A 20,373-nucleotide genomic window follows, 5' to 3' on the forward strand; every position below is an offset into this window, starting at 1 on the left:
GAGTCCCCATGCAGGACTCCACTCAAGGTCTCCAAGAAGGCCGAATACTCTGAACTCTTGTTTGGTGCATATGCACAAACAACAGTCAGAGTTTTCCCCCCCACAACCCGCAGGCGTAGGGAGGCGATCCTCTCGTCCACCGGGTTAAACTCCAACGTAGCGGCGCTCAGCCGGGGGCTTGTGAGTATCCCCACACCCGCCTGGCGCCTCACACCCTGGGCAACTCCGGAGAAGAAAAGAGTCCAACCCCTATCCAGGAGTATGGTTCCAGAACCAAGACTGTGCGTAGAGGTAAGCCCCACCAGATCTAAGCGTAGCGCTCCACCTCCCGCACAAGATCCGGCTCCTTCCCCCACAGAGAGGTGACATTCCACGTCCCCAGAGCCAGCCTCTGCTGCCCGGGTCTGGTCCGTCGAGGCCCCTGACCTTCACTGCCACCCATGTGGCAGCGCACCCGACCCCAGCGGTTCCTCCCACAGGTGGTGGGCCCATGGGATGGAGGGATGTCCGCCACGTAGCTTTTTCGGGCTGTGCATTATATTCACTACCAATAGCTATATTTCAATGTATTCACCTTCAAATTCAACAACTGACTGCACACTTACGAGATCCTGCTGTCAGACTGCACAAATGATTTGATCTCAGGTCTTGTTCAGGCTGGAAATTTGTGTGTGACATGTCAGTAGACATGAAATAACCAGCTTGTTTGGAATTTTGGAGATACATGGATATACTTCAGAATTTGCCTTTTTTCTCTTAAAGGGGTGATAGAATGCAAAACCGATTTTACCTTGTCATAGTTGAAAAATGACAGTTTGGAGGGTAAATAGGACATACATAGAACCTCAAAATCCCATTGACACCTCTTTCCTCTGCAAATCTCACAATTTGAAACTGCTGCTGAAAATGGGCGAATCTCAACAAAGCTAAAAATTGACGTCAACTCCTCAACGCCTACCTTATTTGGCTCTACCTTTGTCACGCCCCAACATTGACATAGGCTACACCACTGACCTGAGGTCAGCTTAGTCTTCTGAATCTGAATCCACCTGCAGGTGGATCACTGACTTCCTGTCTGACAGGAAGCAGCATGTGAAGCTGGGGAAAGACTTCTCCGACTCACAGACCATCAGCACCGGATCCCCTCAGGGCTGCGTTCTTTCTCCTCTGCTCTTCTCCCTGTACACCAACAGCGGCACCTCCAGTCACCAGTCTGTCAAGCTTCTGAAGTTTGCGGACGACACCTCCCTCATCGGACTCATCTCTGATGGAGACGAGTCTGCCTACAGATCGGAGGCTGACCACCTGGTGAAGTGGTGCAAGCAAAACAACCTAGAGCTCAATGCTCTAAAGACAGTGGAGATGGTTGTGGACTTCAGGAGGAACTCAGCCCCACCTGCCCCCATCACCCTCTGTGGCTCCACAATTAACATTGTGGAGTCTTTCCGCTTCCTGGGAACTATAATCTCCCAGGACCTCAAGTGGGAGCTGAACATCAGCTCCCTTGTCAAGAAAGCACAACAGAGGATGTACTTCCTGCGGCAGCTGAAGAAATTCAACCTGCCAAAGACAATGATCGTGCACTTCTACACAGCCATCATTGAGTCCATCTTCACATCCTCCATCACCATCTGGTGCGTACCAGCGTAGCAGCGTTGCTAGCACAGCCAAGGACAAGGGCAGACTGCAGCGTGTCATTCGGTCAGCTGAGAAAATGATTGGCTGCAATCTGCCGCCGCTCCAGGACCTTTACGCCACCAGGACTCTGAAGCGTGCTGAAAAGATTGTGGCTGACCCCTCCCACCCCGGCAACAAACTCTTTGAGACACTCCCCTCTGGCAGGAGGCTGAGGTCCATCAGGACCAAAACCTCACGTCACGACAACAGTTTTTTCCCCTCTGCCACTAGCCTTTTCCAAAAGGCCCGGAAACCACCCTGACTCTCACCACACCCCACCCTCTGGCTCTACATGCCACTGTACTTAATCTGCTCTTTTTATCTTAATTCTTACTCTCTTATTTTTAATACATTCTGTGTGTGTGTGTATATATATACATATATTTATACTTACATTGTTCTGTTTAACCTGTTTGTTTAACACCAAAACAAATTCCTTGTATGTGTAAAAAACGTACTTGGTAATAAAGCTTTTCTGATTCTGAATCTAGGTCACGCAGAGCTCAGAAATTGTATACATTGTTCGTCTGCTGTTTAATTACTAAATTCACTTCTGAGACTTTTTTATGCGAGAAATCAACTATGTAGAGGTCAAATATGTGCCGTTTTACGAAAATTGATGGCTAATTGCAAATTTTGTCTGACTGTGTTCAGCAGGAGCTCAGCAGGCTGACAGCGGCTGGTGCTGCCTCGCCACCCGGCCTGTCCTCCTTCACAGACGCCGGCCCGCTGTGAGCTAGATGGATCTCCGTCACGGCCTGTTGTACTCAATAGGGCACAGTGGGCTGCCGCTGTCTTGTTAGACTGTGTGGAGCTCCTGAAGTCCGACACGTCATATTTGAGCATTATATACTTGATTTCTCGCATAAAAAAGTCTGAAATATGAGATCTGCTGTCTCGTCTACAATGTATGTGTATGTGGTTCGCTCAACCAATCACCGCGCAGGTCATCTAAATATTCATGAGCATACCATATTTGGAAGAAAAGCTCTCATTCCAAATGGGGCCAAAACACAGGGATGGGGCCCATAGAATAGCAAACAGGCAATTTTCAGCCCAATCAATGTTACTTACCCTATTAGGAGACCTTAAGGAACAGTGTGAAATACCCTATATAATCATTCTATCACCCCTTTAATAAAACATAATTTGTGTGCACAATTGAAAAAATTTGAGAGCATCATTTGAAGACACAATTTATGAATTTATGCAGACAGATTCTTTTTTTAAATTTGTATTCTCCATGTCACCTGCCAGGCTCTCTATAATATTGACATGTAAGCTATTTATTTACCCTGAATTCCCTGAATGTGTGTGCGTATGTGCTGTGCAGCTCTGTGTGACTGTCAGAGTGCCTGCAATGTATCAGCCCCCTGCAGATCAGCTTTTGTTGTTTCCTGCTGTGCAACTAAAGTTCTCAACCCAAGTTATCCGTTCACCCTCCATTTACCACCAAAATAGAACCATGCTCAAATACACTCAGGTTTTTGGCAAACTATGTTTAATGTATTGATGTAAATTGTATTCATGGTCTCATACTGCTGTATTCTTATAGTGTGTTATCAGAATAAAGAAATCCCATTTAAGTATTCTCCAGTGTATCAAAGCTGTGTGACTGCAGAACTCCGCAAAGCCATTTTAATTGTTTTTTTGCATGACGCTCCCTCCTCAAAGGCTTACAGATGCAGGATTGATATCTTTCTTTGCTGTAAAACAGTTAAATTAAATTGTAATTTAAAATTGTTGAACATCTTGTTTCTGCTGAGGCTTTTATATTATTCTGAAAGGCATGCAGAGGAATAACTGTTTCCTCTCTTTCTCCTACACAATCACTCCTCTTGACAGTGTGACCCAGCCATAATCATCACCCCCATCTTCATCATCATTTCCTCTTCATTCTTGACTCAATTAGCCAGCAACACTTTTATGAATCTGTCAGCTGAAATATGCCACATTTCGGCATGATTGTGTTTTATTGTGCTGCTTAATTGAATTTGCTGTTCCCAGGCTTTTCTGTGCATTGTAAATAACAAAAGAGGTGGCAGAAAGGGAGAAATGAAGTGGAAGTGGTATCACTTTTAACAGGCCAACCTGCTATTTTTCAGCATTGTTCTCAGCAGAGAAAGGCAACCAAGGTAATTTGCATTTATAAAGGCCTTCCTTACACACCCTGGGTTTGGTTAAACCATTCTTTCTCCCCTCCAAATAATAGAAGCACAAATTGAGGGCTGTGGGCACAGAGGGATGATGAGAAATATATTAATTTGTCTCTTGTCATTTGGTGGGGATAATTTGAATGTTGTCATGGTAATTTGGTGCTCGGAGGCTGCAGGTCATTTTCAGACGGAGACCTGGCATGAGCTCGGCGCAATCCTTGTGAAGCACTGATAAGAGCCGCCCGGTGTGTGTGTGTGTGTGTGTGTGTGTGAGTACATGTGTGTACCCTTCACTCCAATGATGAATTACCTGCTTATCTGGCTCAGTCCAGAGAGCGGAGCGCATGACGGCATGGGACTGTCAGGGAGAGAAAGAGGCAGTGAGATAGGCTGCTGGAGAAAGAGATGAAATTATGTCGGCAGCTGGGGGAGGAGAGGGGGCGTCACAGAGGTGGAATGGCTAGATGGGGCAATGGAAAAGGAGAGACATGGAAGTGATACTGCTGCTGGATGGAAAGTGATGGTGATGCTGAGCTGTAATGATACATTGTGGTGTGGTGATTCTGCTGCAAATGGGTGGTGAAAGCTAGAGCCAGTACACTGACAGCACATACAAGATGCTGGTTTGGAAAAAGATACAAGTTCAGCTGACATTGAGATTGAAATAAGTTGAAGGGATAAGCAACTTTTTCAGAGTTCCCATATGATGAACAACTTTCCTAACAGCATGCAGTGTTTTTGAATGAACAAGCAAGTGTGAAAACCACACAAGTAAATTTCTAATCTATAGTGGCATCAACATGTTGAGCCTGAAGCTCATTCAATGGCTTTTTACTCTCAAATTAGCCTCTTATCCAGTAATCAACCTGATCAAGAAAATCATAGTCCTGGTAAACTATCCTGCCTGCTCTCACACGCACCATGTCTTTTACAGCTTACTCTCAGTAGATCTGTGCTTAGTTGTGACATGCACCTTTGGCAAGAAGCAGATGTCATGAGGTGGTACCATCCTTCACTGAGTGTTTTCAACCCTTAACCACGACACTCTCCAGTTGGTAGGCCGGCAGTGGTGCCAAGTCACTGCCCATCAGCTGCTTTGCTGATTTCTAGCTTCCCTCCTCTCACCCAGTCCATATCCAGCAAGAGGCTTGTATGCTACCTCCCCCATTCTGTGAGCTGATTGTTTCCTTCTCCTTTCGCTCAGGCCCAGAGCTGACAAAAAACCACCATGCTGATTTGGCTGGGAAGCCTCTGCAGCTGATCCACAGAGAAAAAAACATACCTGCCATCCCTTGTCCTTGCACTCCTTAACTAAGGGCTGGTACTTCAAGGCCTTTCTCTCATGGCTCACATCCCTCCTCCTACGGCACTGTCAACTCAAGTAGAAGGTTTCTTTTGGTCTTCGGTTGACCACAGTCCAATGTCTGGACGGAACAGTGTGGACCACCTCTGGGAATTGCAGCATCCTTCCCACGTCACCCTCATCTCTCAGAACCTGGCAGTTTGGAGCAGATTGGGCTTTAGTCTTTTGGTTGAGAAGGCCATGGCTCCCTCCTTGAAGGTGATGGCCTTCCTCAAGTCCTTGCCGCTGGCCTTTTCTTTCATCTCTCCTGCTCTAGTGTGTCAGCAAGAGACAAGCACCTTATCATAGTGCCACCTATACCGCCCTTGAGTTAGAGATGTTTTGCACCCGGACAAAATGTTTGCCAGTTTCCACTTTTGACCACAGAGCTTGCATTAACAGATCGCAAGAGGAAGGAAATACAGAAAGGCTCCACAGCTTTGACCATGTGATCTTGCACATGGGCTGATCCAATTTTATGCAGGCCGCCTGGGACTCTTGTTCCACTCTCTTTGACATTTGTTTCTCTTCCTCGCGGTTACATGCTACTGCCTGGACCACCTCTCACCTGTTCCTTGCACTTGTGACTCTGTCAATACACTGTTGTGACAGAAGAGAGGACTCCGGGAAGGAAAAGGAGGAGTCCTTTTCCTTCCCGGAGTCCTCTCTTCTGTCACAACAGTGTATTGAAAGCGTGTGCTTTATGGTGAATAAGGACTGGTGTGACAGCATGAATATTAAAATAATATCCCATTCCTGCTCACCTGATTTGGAGTTACTGTCAAAGACCTAAACTCCTCACTCTGTGCTCAATGTTGCTGGAGACTTAGTTCTTCCATCAACATATTGACTGTGCCACAAGGACAATAAACACTCTGCTATACAGCATTCAAAATCGGTTAAAAAGCGGAATCACTACCCGCATGGCCATCTTGCTTAGGAAACGGAAATAGCTGAAGCAGAGATTAATGGATGGGTGGTTACATCCACTCCTCACTACCCAGCACAGTGGACCCGTTACAGTTTGCCTACCATCCTCAACCAATCAATGGAAGAATCCATAGCAGACATCCTCCCACCACCCTAGCTCACCTGGAAAAGAAAGGAACCTATGTGAGATTGCTGTTTATTGACTACAGTTAAGCATGTAACAACATAGGTTCTACCAGGTTTTTCACAAAGCTCAAGGACCTCACTGTGCATGTGGATCCTTGCCTCCCTTCCATCCTCATCCTTAACACAGCGTCAAAGGGCTGTGTTTTGAGCTCCCTGCTGTACTTCTTGTACACACACGACTGTGTAGCCACACCATCATCATGTTTGCTGACGACACAGCTGTGGTGGGCCTGATCACAGACAACTATGGCCTACTTGAAAGAAGTGTAGGACCTGGCCTGCTGGTGTCAAGACAACAACCTACTCATCAATGTCAGCAAGACTAAAGACATGACAGTGGACTTTGGGAAGAAACAGGGAAGGAACTACGCCCCCCTTAATATCAATGGGTCTTCGTTGCAGAGGGTGCACACAGCTCCAAGTACCTTGGTGTCCACATCACAGAGGGTCTGATCTGGGCACTGCATACAGACTTAATGAGAGAAAAGCAAGGCAGAGATTGTATAATCTCAAGCTCCTGAGGAAATAGAGGATCGTTAAAGATACAATCCACCTAGGTAACAGCCTTTTCTCCCTGTTGAGTTTGGGTAGAAGGTAGGGCTGGGCGATATGGACCAAAAATCATATCTCAGTATTTTTAGGCTGAATGGCAATACACAATATATATCTTGGTATTTTCAACAAAGTGGGCTAAATGTTCAGTTGTAAGTCAAAGCCACATGTGAGATCTCACAAGCACTTTGATTAAAACAGACTGTGATCAAATAAAATGCAAAGAGAAATTTAATTCCTTCTTCTTCTCCGGTAGCCAACAGCTGTCTCTGTGCTCTGAGTGCATCCACTGTCTCTCACTGGCTCTCTCTAGCACACAGCAGGCTACACACTGAGCTATTCCCCAAACGAGCTACATTATTCTTATAACGCATTTCATCATTAACCCAGTTGAGTTTTTCTCCAAGACGCAACAAATGTTATTTTGCTTTTCAACTTGTATGTTGTGTTAGGATTGAGCACCATTGCTTCTATGAAGTAGAGAGAGAGTAGGGCAGACACATGTTGCTTACTCGCTCGCTTTTTTGAGGACTGGCCCGCAACTGGCTGATTGTATTTACTGGTCCAATGTAACTTTTTACTGGCTCTGGGACATTGGGCAATTTTTAATCTTGGATCCTGTTGTGTGAGTGAGTGAGCCAGTCTTTACATTTTCTGATGAAAAGATTTAAACATGTAAATATCTAAATAATTAACTGTGTAAACATAAAAATGTTTGTTTTTATATAATGGTTTCCTCGAACACAGGCAAGTCCACAATTAAAACTCAAGAGACGTAGATTCAAATTCATGAATATATTTTATTAAAACAATCAGTAAAAATATAAATACACAAATCAAGACAAAACTAAATGTAAAATACTAATGCCTGACATTTAAATTAATCAGAAATAAAATTAACAGAATATAAAAATAAAGGAGACACTTAAAAAAACGACAGGAGTTACAGCCACACTCAAAAGGAGGGGCATCTAAAGAAGTGGCCTAAAACCTCATAAAAACACAGCAAACAAAACAAAATCAATTAAATCAATAAAACAAAAACATGCTCATAAGAGAAGAATTGGCCATTCCTTTCATTATCAACTACTCATGTTACAAAAATCTCTTACAAAAATGTTTACTTGCTTCCGTATTTTCCTCCACAAATAATGATAAAAACTAAAAAACACAACAAAGCCGAAATTATCAGAAACAACCTGTCAAAACCATAAAATAAGGTTGTATAATACAAAACCAGGCAAAAGTATATTAAAATGAAGAACTGAAATAATAAAAATCGAGTCACCTTGTGAAAAATTCTAAATAAACAAAACAGCAGTGGCAGTCTCTGTGCTGCAGGGACACAAAGACATGCATTAATGTACAGTTATTTAAACAGTATTAACATCGAAAACCAGTCCTGACAAAATTGTTTACTTTGGCTGTAGCAACCTTTCTAAGCCCAAGCAGACTTTCGCGCTGGACGTTCAAGCTGTTCCGACTGTGGTGTGGGAGCAACAATACAAAGGGACCTCAGTCTGGAAAACATTTAACAAGTTTAAATAACATATTTAAACAACACAAACACGCCCTCACAACCTCAATGGAGCACGCTACATACCTCACAGGGAGAAACAGGATATGGTGCCGAGTGAACGTACGGGGTTTACTACCGGTCTTTATTACAGAGGGACTGATGTGGAGACTCACGGCATTGGTTTGTTGGGAGGGATCAGGTGACCGAGTGGGCATGACAAGGTGGACTTAACCTGCTGGTTACATATACATTAACTTTACATGATTTTCTGAATTTTGAGAAAACATCAGAGGCTTTTGAAGAAAGGTACTAGAGGAAAGTTTCAATACTTAGAAAAACAGTGACCATCAATACACGTAGCCAAGACAACAAGGGCGTATTTCTTTGAAAATCTGTGCAAGGAGCTAAAGAATGGAGTTCACTGACACTCCAGGGTAAATGGGGAAAACTTCCCAAATCCAGGAATGCAAAAAACTCCAAGGCAGTGGTGCTTCAACGGAATACTTTTTAAGGGATAAGAATACATTTGCAAATTAGATACCTCAGTTTTTATTGAAATACATTTGAATTAAGGCATTTCACAAAATATGGTAAACTTGAGATATTCTGAATGTTTGGATTTCTGGTGGCCATTCCCCGAAGCCTCTGGTCCATATGCTTGAGTGCAAAACAAAAATCATGGAGACAGTGACCAGACTCTTGGTAGGTAGCATTGGTAGGTTTTTTCTGGGGTTTACCCTATTGCCTGCTGATGTCAATCTGCGACACGCTCCACAATTATTTTTCTCATGCAGAGAGTTCATACAAGCTGAGAAAGTAATCGCTGTTGATACATCACTATGCATCTTCTCATGGGTTATACTTTTTATTATTCATACAGCCACAAACTTCATTTCAGAGATTCATTTGGAAATCAGCTGTCCTTGCCTGTTGTGTCATCTCTGCTGTATAATGGATTTTTGTAATCTGTAATCTGTGTGTATCTGTGATAAAAACCCTAACAATGTCGTGGATGAAGGTTTGGCTCCTAATGGTATTATTTTTCATAAACGCACAAGAGTTTTAACTAGCTAATTCTGATCCAGTAAAATGACAGCATGGGTTGTTTTTTAAAATGCTGATGTTTATATTTTCCTGTACTCTTGTGGTCGTGCAAATAACGACTGTTGTGTCTAAGAACTATAGGCAGAAGTAGTGTGACAATGAACAAACTATCTCACTCACAGAGGAGACCACTATTTGCATCCTGCCTCCTCCCAACCCTAACCTTAAAATCCAAGTGTTATCACATTTAGTCATCCATTTTTAGTCAATAATAATGTCAACAAGTGTTTTAAGTATATTGTTAATAGTTCTCTATTGCAAATGTCAGAAATGCTCCTTTTCATCTCAGCCGGCTAGAGGGACATTTCGGCCTCTGTGACTGCCAGAGTGCCGGTGTTACCGTAGGGAACGAGAGACAAAGGAAACAAACGTGTGCTGTAGCCTATATGTAATGGGCAGACAGCGTTTTGTTAGTCATATTAGTAAAGACCACAGCAGCATCTAACAAGTGACATTTGCAGATCAATTTACATGCTGTTTAAAGGAGAATTCCGGTCGATTTCAACACGTAGCTCTGTTGTTTGTAAATTTGGAGTGCTGTCAAGCAAGAAAAACGAAAACAATCGGTGCTGCCTACACCGTGTTATCCTCCTGCTAGCGTTAGCACCCAACAGGCTTAAACAGGGCAAGTTTTAAACTTGTCTTTAGCCTCTTAACATGTTCAAAATGTCATTAAAATTGCCTACCCATGTGAAGTGATTCCTTCCGAGTGAACACAGTGAATCTGACTGCAGTAGATGTGAAAGAAATGCATGAAAGTTCTGCTAATTCAGCTCCGGTGTTGAGATGGCAGTTAAGAGTGCTTAGGGACCGTCTATAAACTACAACACAGAAAAGAGATACAACAAAAATATGTAGGCTATTAATTTAATGATTAAATAAGGCAGTGTCTCCAAACGTACCTCAATTATAACCTGTCTCCTGCTAGTTGTACTACAGCACTTACTTTTTTGAAAATATGTTTGCATCTCTTTTCAGTGTTGTAGTTTGTAGATGGTCCCAAAGCACTCCTTGCAGTATCAACACCGGAACTAAACAGAGCTGAATTAGCAGAACTTTTATGCATTTCTTTCACATCTACTGCAGTCAGACTCACTGTGTTCACTTGGAAGGAATCACTTCACATGGGAAGGCACTTTTAATGACATTTTGAACATGTTAAGAGGCTAAAAACAAGTTTAAAACTTGCCCTGTTTTAGCCTGTTGGGTGCTAATGCTAGCAGGAGGATAACACGATTGTTTTCATTTTTCTCACTACTGACAGCACTCCAAATTTAAAAACAACAGAGCTACGTGTTGGAATCGACCGTAATTGTCCTTTAATGTCCTGCAGCTGAGAAGCTTATTAGCTATCTAGCCTGCAAACTGACGTTAGCGCTGCACTTTTTTTGTTGTTGCTCACTTGACAAACTAAGGTGCAGGACAAGACGTGTGTTCATTTTTGTAAGTTAGATAAGAAGGAGATGCAAGTAATGGCATTTTTCCATTACACACAGAACGTCGAAGGTGTGTTGCTGTTGCCACAGCCAGAAGACACATTTAGTTTCAAATGAAGCTAGAGGCAGCAAAAAAAACACAGCTGGCTAAACTATTTAAAAATAGCGGGTTTGTTCAGGACACCCCGGTCTGTCGCTTTCACGTCACCTTTTCATATCGGCTCAGCTCGCTTGGAACCTCGACTGAGGTGGTACTAAAAAAAGTACCTGTTAGCAGGTACCAGGTACTTTTTTTCGTAATGGAAAACCAAAAAAGGCGAGTAGAGTCGAGGCGAGTCGAGCAGGTACCATGTAATGGAAAAGCGCCGTAAGTGAATTTGGGTTGTTGTGTTGTAGCAGCTGCTGTTTGGGTACATGTAACCATCATCCATAATAGAATGCTTACATTACTGCTGCTGCCGTATCGAAATAAGGTTTCCATCTACGTAGATATGGAGCTAGAACAGTGACAGTAAACTGAGGTATTAAAAAGAGAAATTGGCATACAAGTATTGGCACTGAAATTTTTTTTTACACTGTCAGGATTTTTACAATGTCACTGGTTTTCAGTTTCAACTTTCTGTCACTGTTTTGGCGCAGAGGAGAGGGGCATGAGGGGAGGGACAAGGAGGGCGTGATTTACGGATAATTTGCATACTCGTGAGAGTGACTGAGTGACTGTGAGCGCCTATGGCGCGCCCCTCCACCTGAGTCCGTCATCCTCACAGATGCCTGGAATGACCTTATGGCCGCATATCTGCGATGGCTTCAACAAGTTCACCTGCAGCCACCAAATCTCAAGTAAGTCTGTTTACTTCTGCAGTTCAAATAGAAGTGGGCAGGTTTAATGTTAACTTTTAATGGACATTGTGCTGTTTTGGCAGATGTTAGCACGAACAAGAGCTAACGTTGGCTAAATTGTGGCTAATAGTAACATTAGCTAATTTCTCCCGCCCGGGATCAATCAATCGCGTATTTATAGTAATTCATATTCTGTCTTCTAGTTGTTTGAGGCCAGTGTTATTGCTGCTGCACAAGGCCTCATAAATGTGCTAACACAAAATATTCAGCAGCATCGGCCCCCCGCACAGCAGAATTCAGTGCAGTCACAAGAGCAGCAGAATCCGCAAGCACAAACACAAAAACAAACACTTCAGGAGGAGATGACTAGGTTTTTAACTATATTGACAATATATTGATATTGGACTTATTCAATGGGAAGTTGTATTTCATAATGTTAATAATCTCCCACATGCAGTTCCTTTCCTGGCTTCTTCTCCAAAGGCAAAAAACACTTTTCTCTGTTACAAACCACTCCAGGGAAGCCTAAAGTCTGTAACGTTAATGTTAAGCCATTCAGCATATATGCATATTTGGTTAATTGATATGCATTCAAGCACTCCTTCTGCTGCGGAAGAGTTGGAGTTGAGCCAAGCAGGGTTGGGGAAGAGGTCCCTCACCTTGACAGACGATATGAGCCACGCAGCAGTAGTGTAACTACTTTTTAAATTTCAATAAATTATTATAGACTTTACAGTACAAGTACACTGTTATCAATATAAAGTTATTTTGAAAACATTTTACTATATTACTGTACCTTTAGAAGTTCTAATAATTCTGCAATACAATCTGCAACAGATGATGAGGACGTGTGTGAGATTGTTTTACACATTTGTACACACTCCCCTCTGGCAGGAGGCTGATGTCCATCAGGACAAAAACCACACGCCACATGAACAGCTTTTTCCCATCCGCCACTAGCCTTATTAACAAGGCCCGGAAACCACCCTGACTCTCTCCACACTCCACCCGTGGCTCTTCATGCCACTGTACTCTCTGCTGTAATGCTCTTTTTATTTCTATCTTTATTTTTTATTTAATACATACTGTGTACATATACTTATACTTATATTGTTTATACCTATACTTATGTTGTTTACTATTCCATTTAGAGAATGTGACGTACACCAACGACACCAAAACAAATTCCTTGTATGTGTTTAAAAAACGTACTTGGCAATAAAACCCTTTCTGATTCTGAGATACAATATTCATACAATGCTATTATATTTTGTCCTTGGCAACCATATTACAACACATCCTAATATCTGCAGTACTGAAGACTAACAACTACTACTACTACTATTCCTATAATTGGCCAAATTTGTTTTTGCAAAGTCAGAATTAAACCTGCACTGTATTAGTTCACTACATCTTCAAGAGTTTGGATTAAACACCCCATTTCAATGTCAAAAAACCTTCCTTCAACATTACAGAGTTCAAAGTTATGCTGGGGAAGAAACCATTTTGCCTCAATAATTATGGAATGTCCCAATATTGGTCCCTTTTTATCTATCATATCACTATATACTTTAATATTGATTATTTGTCCCCACATCTATTTATGGATACAACTGTTGTGTGCTACTTTTAGGACTGGCGAAGTGAGGTCCAGGTTCTTTCTGTCACAAATTCACCACCCTAAGAAAGAGTCCAGCGATGAACAGGAGATAATGTTGAACTGTAATCTGTCTAGAATTCTACACTTTTTTCAAGATATTTGTGTTTTTGATTTGACTTTTACAACTGTTCACAGGATAGAAAGGAATGCCCTATATGTTGTGGTTGCTTTCCATCAGATGACATTGCTCTGCATGCAAGCTTGTGTGATGAAAGGTTTGCTATTCTGTCATGTTAAATATGCACATCTTAACATGTTTTTCACAAATGTTTGATCTTTTCATTAACTTTTTGGGTTGTAATTTTCCTGTCCAGAGTTAGGTCTGGACAGATATAAATTATAAATACTGCTAAAGTGTACAATGTGTTTGGTTTAAATGGATAATTATTGATACATTTTACTGGAAAATGTAGTGTTTTAATATTGATCATTCTCAGTCCACAGGATACTCCTGACTACAATTCTGACTTCTCTCCCACTTTTGGCCCTACTAGTAGTGTGCTATGCGAGAGAAGTGTGCCTATGGCTGATATATCTAGGTGATTTTTGTGTTCTGCATTTATCATTCATCAGTTATTGTTTGCTTTTGCTTTTCTTAATAGTGAAGATGATATCCTCCAGTTGCTTGCAAATCAAATAGATGTAAGCAAAGACTTTAAGATCTGCATCGCCCGAGATGACCTTGTCCAAAGAGGCTTCATTCAGTGGCAAAGACAAAAGAAGGGCTCCCCTGTCAACAAACTCAATGTGACTTTCATTGGAGAAGCAGGAATTGATACTGGTGCATTAAGCAAATAATTTTTGATGGGTAATGTACTGAAACTTCAGAAGTACAGGTTCAGTTACAATTTGAGTTATTTCCTTAATTGTGTTGTCTTCATTTGCTATATTTAGAAATGATGAATGGCATTGAGAGGCAACTGTTCGAGGGCAATGGCAAGAAGGGAAAGCGTCCTGTCTAGTCATAATGACCTAGAAAATGGTTTCTACAGGTTTGCATTGTTTCATACTTGTCCTCGTTCTACAGTTTGTGCATGTAAGTGTGAAAAGGTCATGTATAATGTTTGCATTTTTTGTTGATGACATGCAGAAATGCAGGAGAAGTGTTCTCAGTCAGCCTCGCTCAGGGTGGCCCAGCACCATGTTTCTTTAGAAATTGGTGTTTCCAGTTCCTTGCAACAGGAGACTTTGACACTTTGCAGTTGACCAAAGACGGTGTGGACGATCAGGAATATTTTTCACTCATAGAAAGGGTGAGTACACCTGCTGTTAGAAAACAGTGAAAGAAACAAAGACAGAATGCTTTCCTTGACCTACAATATTCCATTGCTATCCTGTAAAGAATTAGGGTTGTAATTTTAGTGGAGGCGGCAACTGATCTTACAGTTGACAGAAGAAATTGTGAGTTGTGGTTACACCGGGCTTGTTACACAGGAAGGACAGTATTATAAATTGTGTAAATTATGTATGTACACATACATTTAGCAGAGAAAATGTATCTATATTATACATAAAATAAAACATAAATGTTAGGTCAATTCTATTGCCAAAGCCCATGACCAAGGCATAGTTTAGAACTGGAGTTTCTTGGCCCACTATGGTGTGTATACATTAGCTGATGTCAAAATACTTTTGGTATGAAAGAGGGTTGATGATGATGATTAAAGGCAAAAACAACATACAAATGTGTTATTATAAAAAATCCTCATCTACACTGTTTGTGGAAGTGCCACATTTGTACTCTAAATAGTAAGTAGAGCCTAGCCCTGGGTCTTTTTCCAGAAATGTTACGTTATGTTATGTTTTGTTGGTTTGTTTTGCTTCTCCAATAATCAAGACAAATGTTGTTTCCTGTTCACAATAGAGCCATTGTTCTACATGTTACAATGCGTCTGACTCCTATCCTTCAGCAAATCACAAAAGGCATGAAGGTCTACAACCTTGTGGAGTTGATTGGGAGGCACCCAGATCTCTGCTCAAACCTGTTTGTCCCCAAAGAGGACGATGACAGAGTAAAGATGCTGGACATTTCATCATCCACATTTGCTTTACTGCTTTTATTTGACAGGATTATATATGTTGTATTCATGTATTCATGGTGTTATCCCACCCTTCTGTGAAAGTGTCAAGGTCCCTCTGGAGGCATGGTACAAATATAGAGTGGGCATAAAATAAATGCAGACTGTGGAGGGATCTAGCAGGCAATCCTCTTCAAGACTGTGAAGTAGTTTGTAATATACACGTTACCGCCAACCACACATCACGCCACAAGCGCTCCACCCTACAAGATGAATACAAAAACTATCAGTGCACCATTTTAAAGAATCAGTACATATTTTATATTACAGGCATAAATACACAAATTACAGAAGACATTTTGATGGTTTTGCAATTGCAACCTCTAAAACTTCTGCCGCCAATACACCAGCCACAGTAAGTGCTGATTATCCCATTGTATCTGCTATCCCATTGAGATGCTGCTGTTGACATCTTTGAAAGCAATTCTGAAAAGCTGATATCACATTCACATACATTTCATTTGGGTAGTCACAGGAGTATAAGTGGTAAGATGTCTAAATAAACCATAGGATAATTGGGAAAATACTGTACTGTCGTACCAACAAACAAAAGTAAACCTTATTTTGATATTCACCTTTGATTATGCACACTTTTTTCCAGATATTTAGCTTGCTCTGCCACAGCCACGAACAGTGAACATGGAGTGAGCGATGCCAACGTTTTCTACCCCTTGGTCTCCTCTAACTCTAAATTATAACATAAGCAACACAGACAAACCGTAATGTTTTGATGTTAATCTTGATGAAAAAGGACAATACTGGAGTCTCTTGCCATCCTATTACCTTAATGGAAAGCCAAAGTTTTCAACAGAGCTCATGAAGAAGCCAAGTGCTGTTGATGCCTTGTTGTTGTTAGAAGCACCCAGGTACATGATCTACAGCATAGAAACAAAATACTTTAGTAAATATACATTATGGAATATGGTAGGTTCAGTTACAATAAGTTTGTTTGGAACAAAAATAAAAACATCCAATTTAAATGTTTACCTTTCGTGAATAACCATCGATCCCGGCAACAATAACAATGCCATATCTGAAGAAAAAAAAGATTTTCAGAAAATATCACTTCTGATATTTAAATAGTTCTACGCTGTGAACACAAGATGAATTTCATCAGTTTTAAATTTTCATACCAGGTACTTCCCAGGGATTCTGCAGACTATTTAAGGAGAAATGTTAATATTATACAAGATGACCATGTGACTAGAATATCACAGAAAATGAGTGGTGAAGTGACACCTACTGCTGGACATGAACAGCAGCTTTAAAATACACCCACAATAATTCAGTGGCAGGAGAAGTTACTCAAACAATGGCTTTTGAATGTAGAAGCATCATGGTCAGGTGATGTAAGCAGCATCTTTCATACTAAACAATGTGACAATATACAGGAAAAGTTATGTGAAATAAATGTAATCATTAAGTTTAAGTTTTACACAATGTGTTCACAATATAAATGGATTCTTTACTAGGGTATATAATATAAATAAACATAATTTCTTAATTAGTTCATATAGTTTACACTGTTCAACTAGGACTGTGCAATCACTGGACACAAAAAACTTCACAATGTTCTTCAGATGGTCAGAGTTACAGCAAATTATTTGTAAGCTCAGACAAAACAAACAAGACAGAAAAAGACTATTGTTACAACAGACAACATTTATGTATATGGCTCACCCATATTCTACAGAGTTGTACTGTACCTGATAAGTTTGTGGTTTGTGTCCACGTGGACCAGTGAGTGGGGACGGAATATATTCTTCTAACGACACAGCCCAAGCCTGTAAATCTCTCAAAGATCCCTGCAATATCCACCCTGTGCATGGACGCTGAAACCTGCTCCCATCTTACATGGTGTCCCATACCTTACAGTTCGCCCTTCATCATTCTGTAGCCAATATGTGGCATCCTCAGTTTAACTGAATGCACAAGGCTGTCCAACTCCTCATTTGTCAGGTTGTACTTAACTGATAGTCCCTCTTCTCGCATCCGCCGAAACACAGTCCTTTTGCAGACACCCAGTAGCTTAGCTATGCAGGGGATGGACAGCTGTATATCAATGAGGTTTTGCAGATGTTCTTTTGATACAACTAATTTTGGCTGTCCCCTACTACCCCCCACAACCTCTACATAAGAAGAAGCTAGAGGTCTTTGCTGCTCCTCTTGCAAACAAAGAATTCTCAAAACATCAGACAAGGCACGAACAACATCTTGTGGCAGTTCTACTACATTAGCAAAAGAGTGCACAAGTCCCATTTCATGGCTTAAAACAAAATGTAAATAGTCAAAATCCACTGGCTGGCGTTGCAGAACTTCCTGAAGCCTTCTTAACATTCTTTCCATGAACTGCCTCCCAATCGAAGGAGCCTGTAATTATACAGAATATACAGACAACTCACTGAAATCGGATGAGACATGTATTAGTTATGCCTTCATCCAGAAATACCATAAAAATACTTTTTTTTGTTTACAAAAAATACATCGATGTATTGCAAAACGGGATGTCCAAGGAAACTGATTAACACTATCAGTTAAACAGTTAAAAATATACTGGACTGAGAAACATGTTTATAATGTTAACTGTTCTAAGGCAGTTTGTGTGCCTGTTAGTGAGTGTGTGATTTGCCTAGAAACCTGTCAGTCAGCAGATATACCTTTGGAGTAGAGTTATGGGGGAGGGATGTTATGTTCCGTGTGCCTATAACAGGGTGTGTTTGCAGCAGACAGAGAGAGATGCTCGAGAATCAGTTCAGTAGGTTTGTGTAGACATTATGCATGGCCTTGGCATTCTCTAATAAGTGCCAGCCAACGCAGTCACTTTCTCCCAGCTCCTTAACATTTTCCTACATGGAGATCTGGTCTATTATGTGGTCATACACAGCACATGCAGTTCTGAGCAGTCAGGTGCAGCGTACACTCATCTGTTCTAAGTAGTTTAATATTAATATTTACATCGGTTAATAATAGTTAACAAGCGTCGGTTAGGAACATTTTATAAAATGGACACCCCTAACTGCAATGTATGAACCGTGCTAACGTTATACAAATAATGTCTGATTGATTGAATAGCCCGAAGTAGCCAATGCGGCCTCTATCTTTATTTACAGATCACCATAAAAGTTCCACAATATTAGAAAGGCAAATTTGATTACAATTATCTGTTGGAGCCTGTCCGCGAGTCTGCCATCTCTATCCACTTCAGCAACACCTCTTTTGGCCTGATGTAATGCTCGGTGTTTGTGCTGTGCTAGGGGACAATGCTGCTGAATATTTTGTGTTAGCACGTTTATGAGGCCTTGTGCAGCAGCAATAACACTGGCCTCAAACTCTTAGAAGACAGAATATGAAACAATACTAGATTATAGAGGACAGATTGAGATTGATTGATCCCGGGCGGTAGAAATTAGCTAACATTACCATTAGCCACAATTTAGCCAATGTTAGCTGATGTGCAGTATTAGCTATCATTAACGTTAGCTCTTGTTCGCGCTAACATCTGCCAAAACAGCACAACGTCCATTAAAAGTTAACATTAAACCTGCCCGCTTCTATTTGAAAAAAAACAACAAAAAACTGCAGAAGTAAACAGACTTACTTTAGATTTGGTGGCTGCAGGTGAACTTGTCAAAACCATCGCAGATACGCGGTCATAAGGTCATTCCAGGCATCTGTGAGGACAACCCGGGTTGGTGAGGATGACGGACTCAAGGCCATTTTTTCAGGTGGAGGGGCGCACCATAGCCAAACAGTCACTCTCATGAGTAGGCAAATTATCTGAAAATGGTGCCCTCCTTGTCCCTCCCCTCAAGCCCCTCCTCTCTGCGCCAAAACAGTGACAGAAAGTTGAAACTGAAAACCAGTGACATTGTAAAAATCCTGACGGCGTAAAAAAAAACTTTCATTGAAAAAAAAAACAGAAATAAAGACAATGTGTAAAGATTGAAATTGAAATGATGCATAAAAATATCAAAATAAATTAATAGAATTTTAAGATTTTTTTTTGGAGTTACCTCAGTTTACTGTTACTGTTCTAGCTCCATACGTAGACAGATACTGGAATGGTATTCCGTTGATTTAATGCAAAACTAGGGTGTGTCATCATGAAACCAAATATAAAATCCAACCTTCTTAAAACCTTAAAACAAGTTGAAAAACAATCTTGTCAGCCTCCATCTTGATCAGCAGATGCAGTTTGCTCAGTTGTCATGAACCTGTAGCTGTCCAAATTACCATTATTCTAAGCACTTTTAGTAATGTCAAGCCTAACAAATGGCCTATTTTGTTGTTTAGGCATGAGGACTTGTTGGATCAAAATATAAGTTAATTTACATTTTTACGCAAAATATTATTTCATGGGCTCGATCTTTGTCAACCTTTATTAATACTACAGCTGATACAACCTTCCAGCTAGCAATATTTAGGAATGACAATGAGTCCGCTGTTATCTCCATCAGCCAATATTAAGCGATGTAAGGAATAAATTCCACTGCTGGTTAAACCAAAGGTGATTTTTAGCCAATTTGTGTATTTATATATGTCCCTTTATATTTCTTTGACCACTGCCTGCCACTGTGGCAATTATTATTTTTGGTTTGCCTCTCCGAAATGTAAAGAAAATGAAGGAATTACATTTACATAATTTAGATATCATTTAATGTAGACGATGTCACTCAATGTTCGATATATTTACACAAAAACATTATAAGCATGGTAAATTCCAGGGTTCAAATGACACCGTGTCGTCTTACTTTTCAGGGGTGGGAGGGTACTGTACACGTGCACTTGCATGCAAAAGAAATACTAGCAATACATTTTAATTCATACAAAGAATATTTAGCCTAGGACAACAAAGAAACAGAAAACATATTCACTGTTTTAATGTTCTTCTAA

General features: G+C 41.0%; 1 protein-coding gene and 1 pseudogene across 1 annotated transcript in view; both read left to right on the top strand.

The window, feature by feature from the left end:
* The window catches only part of LOC144513768 (RNA-binding protein Musashi homolog 2-like), a 375,361-nt gene that overhangs the window by 181,103 nt on the left and 173,885 nt on the right, over window positions 1–20,373 (top strand). The window lies entirely within an intron of this gene.
* Window positions 11,670–16,117, top strand: LOC144512269 (uncharacterized; annotated as a pseudogene).

This window comes from Sander vitreus, chromosome 3 (genome assembly GCF_031162955.1).
Source record: "Sander vitreus isolate 19-12246 chromosome 3, sanVit1, whole genome shotgun sequence".
Lineage (NCBI taxonomy): Eukaryota > Metazoa > Chordata > Actinopteri > Perciformes > Percidae > Sander > Sander vitreus.